The following is a 6,777-nucleotide window of genomic DNA, read 5'->3' on the forward strand; positions in this document are numbered from 1 at the left end:
TACCCCATCAGTACCATTTTCTAACAGTATTTGTTCCACTTTGTATCACATTTTGGTAATTCTCACAATATTTCAAACTTTTAAATTACTGTGTTTGTTATGGCAATCTGTGATTAGTGATCTTTGATGTTACTGTTGTAATAAAATTAGACCAGTTAATAATCCTACAGTGATCTGTAAGTGTTCAAATAAAAGGTAGAGTCACATGTGTCTCAGTTTAAATTAAAAGCTAGAAATCATTAAGCATAAAAATTGGAAGCTAGAAATCATAAGAAGGCATGTTAAAAGCCAAGAGAGGCTGAAAACTAGGTCTCTTACACCAGTTAGCTGGGTTGTGAATGCAAGGGAAAAGTTCTTGAAGGAAATTAAAAGTACTATGCCGGTGAATATATGAATACATGAGTGATAAGAAAGTAAAGCAACCTTATTGCTGACACAGAGAAAGCTTTTGTTGTCTGGGTAGAAGATCACAGCAGCTACAACATTCCCTTAAGATAAAGTCTAATCTGGAGCAAAGTCCTCATTCTCTTCAGTTCTGTGAAGGCTGACAGAGGTGAGGAAGCTGCAGAAGAGTTTGAAGCCAGCAGATGTTGGCTCATGAGGTTTAAGGAAAGAAGGCATCTCCATGACCTGAAAGTCCAAGGTGAAGCAGCAAGCAAGCCATCCAGAAGTTCTGGCTCAGGTAATTAATGAAGATGGGTGCACGTTAACAATTGATTTTCAATGTCCATGAAATAGCTTTCCATTGGAAGAAGATACCATCTCAGACTTTCCTAGCCAGAGAGGATATGCCTAGCTTCAAAGCTTTAAGAGCTTTTTAAAGAGATTTTTTAAAGATCTAATGTGGGTGGTGACTTTAAAGTGAAGCCAGCGCTTATTCACCATTGAAAAAAACCCTAGAGCTCTTAAGAATTATGCTAAATCATCTGTCTGAACTCTATAAAAGGAAAACAAAACCTGGATGAAAGAACGTCTGTTTACAACATGGTTTACTGATTATTTTAAGCCTACTGTTGAGACGTACTTCTCAGAAAAAAAAAAGGCCTTTCAAAATTGTACTGCTCATTGGCAAAGCACCTCATCACCCAAGGGCTCTGCTGGGGATGGACAACAGTCATGTTGTTTTCAGGCCTGCTAACACAATACCCATTCTGCAATGGATCGAGTAGTAGTAGTAGGTCTTATTATTTAAAAAATACATTTTGTAAGGCTCTATCTGCTGCAGATAGTGGCTCCTCTGGAAAAAGTAAATGGAGAAACTTCTGAGGAGGAATCAGCAGTCTAGATGCCATTAAAGACATTTCTGATTCATTGGAAGAGATCAAAATATCAACACTCACAGGCATTTGGAAGAAGTTGATTCCAACCCTCATGGGTGATTTGAGGGGTTCAAGACCTCAGTGGAGGAAGCGACTGCAGGCGTGGTGGTGGAAATAGCAATAGAACTAGAATTAGAAGTGGAGTGTGAAGATGGGACTGAACTGCTGCAATTTCAGGATAAAATCTGAATGGACGAGGAGCAAAGACAGTGGTTTCTTGAAGAAATCTACTGCTGGTGAAGATGCTGTGAAGAGTGTCAAAGTGGCAATAGAGACTTTAGAATTTTCCATAAACTTAGTTGATAGAGCAGAGGCAGGATTTGACAGGATGGATTCCAATTTTTTAAAGATGATCGAATGTGGGCAAAATACTATCAAATAGCATCACATGCCACAGAGAAATCATTCATTAAAAAAAGAGAGTTGATTGATGTAGCAAACTTCATTGTTGTCCTTATTTTAAGAGATTGCCTCAGCCACCCCTGAGTTGCCTTCAGGAACTACTACTACCCGATCCGTCAACAGCCATCAACATCAAAGCAAGAGGCTCCACCAGCAAAAAGATTACAACTAGCTGAAAGCTTAGATGAGGGTTTCTTAGCAATAAAGTATTTTAAAATTAAGGTATGTACATTGTGGTTTTTTCTGACATAATGATAGTTCATGCTTAATAAGTTACAGATGATGCAAACATGTATATACACTGGGAAACCAAAAAGTTCATTTGAATAGCTTTATTGTGTAATTCACTTTATTGCAATGGTCTGAGCCGAATTTGCAATATCTCCAAAGTATGCCTGTACTGTAGTCACTGATTTTAACATTAAGTAGACTTCTTTAAAAATTAAAAAACCTTAACTTACCAGTTTTTGTAAATTTATGTTACTCCTAAACCATTTGTTAGTCTCTGTACCTGCATCTCCCCTTTGTTCATGGCTTGGAGATAGGTGCTATTCATTAATACCTGGTTTCCAAGCAAAAGAGAATTTTAATTGATACAGTTGCTCTGAGATCTGTTCTGTTTATGCTTTCAGATTGTCCAAATGAAATCATTCCAAGTGAACTGAATTAGAGTTGGGCATATGCCGACTTAGATCAAGAAAGAAACACACTAATCTAATATATTGCTGAACTTGGTTTTTGTTTTTGATCTTTTAGAACAAATAGAATAAAAGATGTAATGGCTTCTGAGAAGTCAGGCTAACTGATCACTATTGTTTGAAACTCAAGAACAAAAAAAGGTTTTCTTGTGCTATATTGGTTTCACCTTGATCAACATTGTTAAAACAAACAAAAAACAAGAGAACCGAAGCATACACAGTGATAATTATATGAAATAGGCCCACGTGATAGCAGATAGGGAGGCTTATGACTGTGGCTTACTCCTAGTTCACTGCGTTGCATGGACTATGGCAGTACGACTGTTCTAGTCCCTCTATCACTGATGGGCGGAGATATTGTCGTCTTGAGTTTTGGAGATTTCTTCTGGAAGGGTCCAGGAAACGTACATGATTGCAATTATTTTTTCCCCCTCACTCTTGAGATATCTTTTTCACTCTCTTGATAGTATCCTTTTATATGCTGAAGTTTTAATTTTGATGAAATCCAATGTATTTAGCTTTTGTTTGTTTGATTTCTACACTTTTGGGTCTACAGCCAGGTTTTGTAGCTGGGTTAGCTTACTCAAAAACTCAGACCACCACTCAAATCCTATCTTCAAGTGTAGGAGGCAATATAAATTTATTTTGATAGCAAAAGTTGGGTATACTTTATTAATATGATTAAGTAAGAGGAAAAGCTCCACATATTCAGGTGGGTTCTTTCAACCCCCTTTTCATTATGAAGGGCATTTGCTTGTGACTTAGCCCTATTATAATATATGCAAGCCCCTGAGAATCTAACAGAACACTCTTACTTAGCTCCACTAGCCCCACAAACCCTGTCAGCCAATTGGGCAATGCAAAACCTTCTCACAGAAGAAACCTTGAAAACCAATGGTTTAAATAAGATAAGTAGCTTGCTTTCCTCTTACTTGGCATGAAGGATGAATACTGGCATGAATTAGCTAGTCTTGGACCAGGTGGGTGACTCCATAATTTCATCAGCAACAAGACCTCTACCTTCCTGTTTCTCTGTCATTAACTTGTGGCTTCATTTTCAAAATCATTCTATGATTGGGGAAGCTGTCTGGCTTAGTTCATAGAGCATGTGACTCTTGATCTCAGTGGCTGTGAGTTCAAGCCCTGTCTTGGGTGTAATTACTGTAAAAGAAAAAAGATCATTCCATGATCACAAAGGGGCTCTAGCTATTGAATCTGCATTTTAGGAGGATGAAAGGGGAAAAGAAAAATGACATGATTTTTCAATGAGTCTGATCTGTTTGAAGAACTTTTCTAGAAGTCCCATCTAATGACCTGTGTTTATATACCACAGATCACATCAGCAAGGGAGGCTGGGAGATATGGTATGGTAATTAATTTTTAGCTAAGCTAATTGCTGCTGTTATGGACAATTTCTAGTACTTTATTATTATTATTTGTAGGCTATTAGTATTTTTTTTTTTTTTTGTCTGAAAGGATATTCAACAGCTTTCTGGAAGCATCTCACCAAAGAAAGCTATTTGTTTCAGCCATTCTTCATAAGCGTCAAATAACGTCTTCAGATAACAGTGCAGTCTAATTTCTCCTATGTCACCCCAACAATACAGTGATTTTGTTTTAAGAAAAAGAGAATCGATATTGGGTAGATAATTAGCAGTATTTTTTCCAATTTATTTATTTTCAGAAAAACAGTATTCATTATTTTTTCACCACACCCAGTGCTCCATGCAAGCTGTGCCCTCTATAATACCCACCACCTGGTACCCCAACCTCCCACCCCCCCGCCACTTCAAACCCCTCAGATTGTTTTTCAGAGTCCATAGTCTCTCATGGTTCATCTCCCCTTCCAATTTACCCAAAAGCACATACCCTCCCCAATGTCCATAACCCTACCCCCGTTCTCTCAAACCCCCTCCCCCGAGCAACCCACAGTTTGTTTCGTGAGATTAAGAGTCACTTATGGTTTGTCTCCCTCCCTATCCCATCTTGTTTCATGGATTCTTCTCCTACCCACTTAAGCCCCCATGTTGCATGAGGAAGTGGTGATACAACATTAGCAGTTTTTTTTAAATACCTCCTGGAAGGAGAGTAATGTCGGCTCAGCTTTCTCATTCATTTCTCTAGCCTCATTACAAAACCATGACTTCTCTCTTTTTGTTACCAAATTACTGTTTTCAAATTAATTTCTACATTATCTACCACAATGTACAATGTAAGGATTGTCCTTAAAATCAATTTACTTTTTTTTTGCCAGTTGAAATGACATGTAGGCCCACTCCATTGTTTTTTTTGTTTGCCCTTCCTCTTTGATCATTCCTGAATCAATGCTCAATTCTCTAGTTCAATCAGCTAACTGCAGGTTGATGGGCTTCTCACAGTACTTGTGACTAATGCCTAAAATCTATAAGGACTCCAACCCTGTATGAAAGGAAGGCTGGTGAATTTCAAGAACAGAATTACCTCTTGATTTTTTAATGTCTGTTAAGGTTCAGAAAGCAGAGATTTCTTTTATGCTTTTAAATGTGGCAGAAATCTAAATAATGGCTCAAAAAAGGCTTCTTTTCCACTTCCTCAGCATTGTGTCCAGTTTGCTGTGCTTGCTTGTTTGCAGAAATACACTTGGAAAAGCTCTAGTCCTGGGCAAGAATGACACAAATACTCGACTTAGAAACTCTTGGTCATAGCCTCAAACTTGACTCTTTATATGGCACTCTGTGACTGTTCCTTTACGTCTGGAGCAAATACTTTCTTTACCAGACTCCTAGAAAGAGTTCTAGGGCCATTACTTCTCTGTCTTATATGCTGAGTGATTGTCATTTGTCATCTGACTCAAATTTTGACTCTGTTTCTTTGAACTTGTTGTACCCAATTCTTACTCTCTGATTTTCTTGAATTTTATCTGTGATGAAATAAACCTTGACTTGATTTTCATATGAATTACATATGTTTGGTTTTGTTGGATGTTTAAATATTGTGTGTTTGTTAAGAGGCTTTTTTTTTCTTCAGTACATTTCTAGGTCAGAGCCCTAAGTGAACCTGCTATGGTGATTTCATGATTGATTATAATTATTTTTAAGATCAGTTCATTATTGTTTTTTGTTTTGGTTTGGTTTTCAACTTTAACTTGGACCAGAGAAAATGGGTTATAGCAAAAGTGCAGTACATTTTTGTAGGTTTCCTAATTTGGGGAGCTCTTTAAGATTTTTGACTTTTTAACTTTTTTCTTTCTGGAGGTTTTATACATGTTTTCTAGTATATTTTAATTATCTTAGTAAACAGGCCATAACATGACAAGGTCTTTTGTAAGAACTCCTTCATCCTAATTTTCTGTTTTTCTGACTCTTGTTTCTTTGTCTTTTAAATCTCTGAAGCACTTCTGCTAAGGTTTCCACATATGGAAACTGATTCCATAAGGAATCCAACATATTCCTTTCCCTTAAAAAAAATTTTTTTTTCATGTTATACACATTTTAAAAAAATTTATTTTATATTTTCAGTGTTCCAAGATTCATTGTTTAATCCTTTTTAAAGTTAGTAGTTTAACTTTATTTTTTATTGTAGTAAGAACACTTAACATGAGATCTACACTGTCTCAACAAGATTTTAAGTGTACCAGAGAGTATTATTAACTATATGCATGATATTATGCAGCAGATACTGAGAAATTCAATATCTTACATAACCCCAACTTTATACACCTAGTTTATACCCCTGAATAGCAGCTCCCTAGTTTTCCCTCCTCTAAGCCTCTGGCGACTACCATTCTACTCTCTGCATCTAAATGTTTGATTGGTTTATATATGTCCTATAAGTGGTATCATGTAGCATTTGTCTTATGATAGTTTATTTCACCTAGCATCATTTCCTCAGGGCTCATTTATCTTGTCACATATGGTAGGATTTCCTCTTCTTCCTTCTCCATTTTTTTTAAATGAGGTAAAATGGGTATATAACATTATAGTTTTAGGCATAAAACATTATAATTCAGCATTTGTATACACTACACAGAGACCACCACTAAAGTCTAGTTACCATCCATCACCATATGATTGACCCCCTTCACTGACTGTGCCCACCTTCAATACCCTTCCCCTCTAGTAACCACCAGTCTGTTTCCTGTATCTTTGAGTTTTTTTTTTTGTTTGCTTATATTGTTTCTTTCAGATTCAACATATGAATAAAATAATATGGTATTTGTCTTTCTTCTTCTGACTTATTTCAGTTAGCATAATATCTTCAGGGTATACCCATGCTATTGCAAATGGTAAGATTTTATTCTTTTTCATAAATCATGGGAAGTATTCCAGTGTGTGTGTGTGTGTGTGTGTGTACACATACACAAATTGTGTGTGTGTGTA

The sequence above is a fragment of the Neovison vison genome, chromosome 11, assembly GCF_020171115.1.
Source record: "Neovison vison isolate M4711 chromosome 11, ASM_NN_V1, whole genome shotgun sequence".
Classification (NCBI taxonomy): Eukaryota; Metazoa; Chordata; class Mammalia; order Carnivora; family Mustelidae; genus Neogale; species Neogale vison.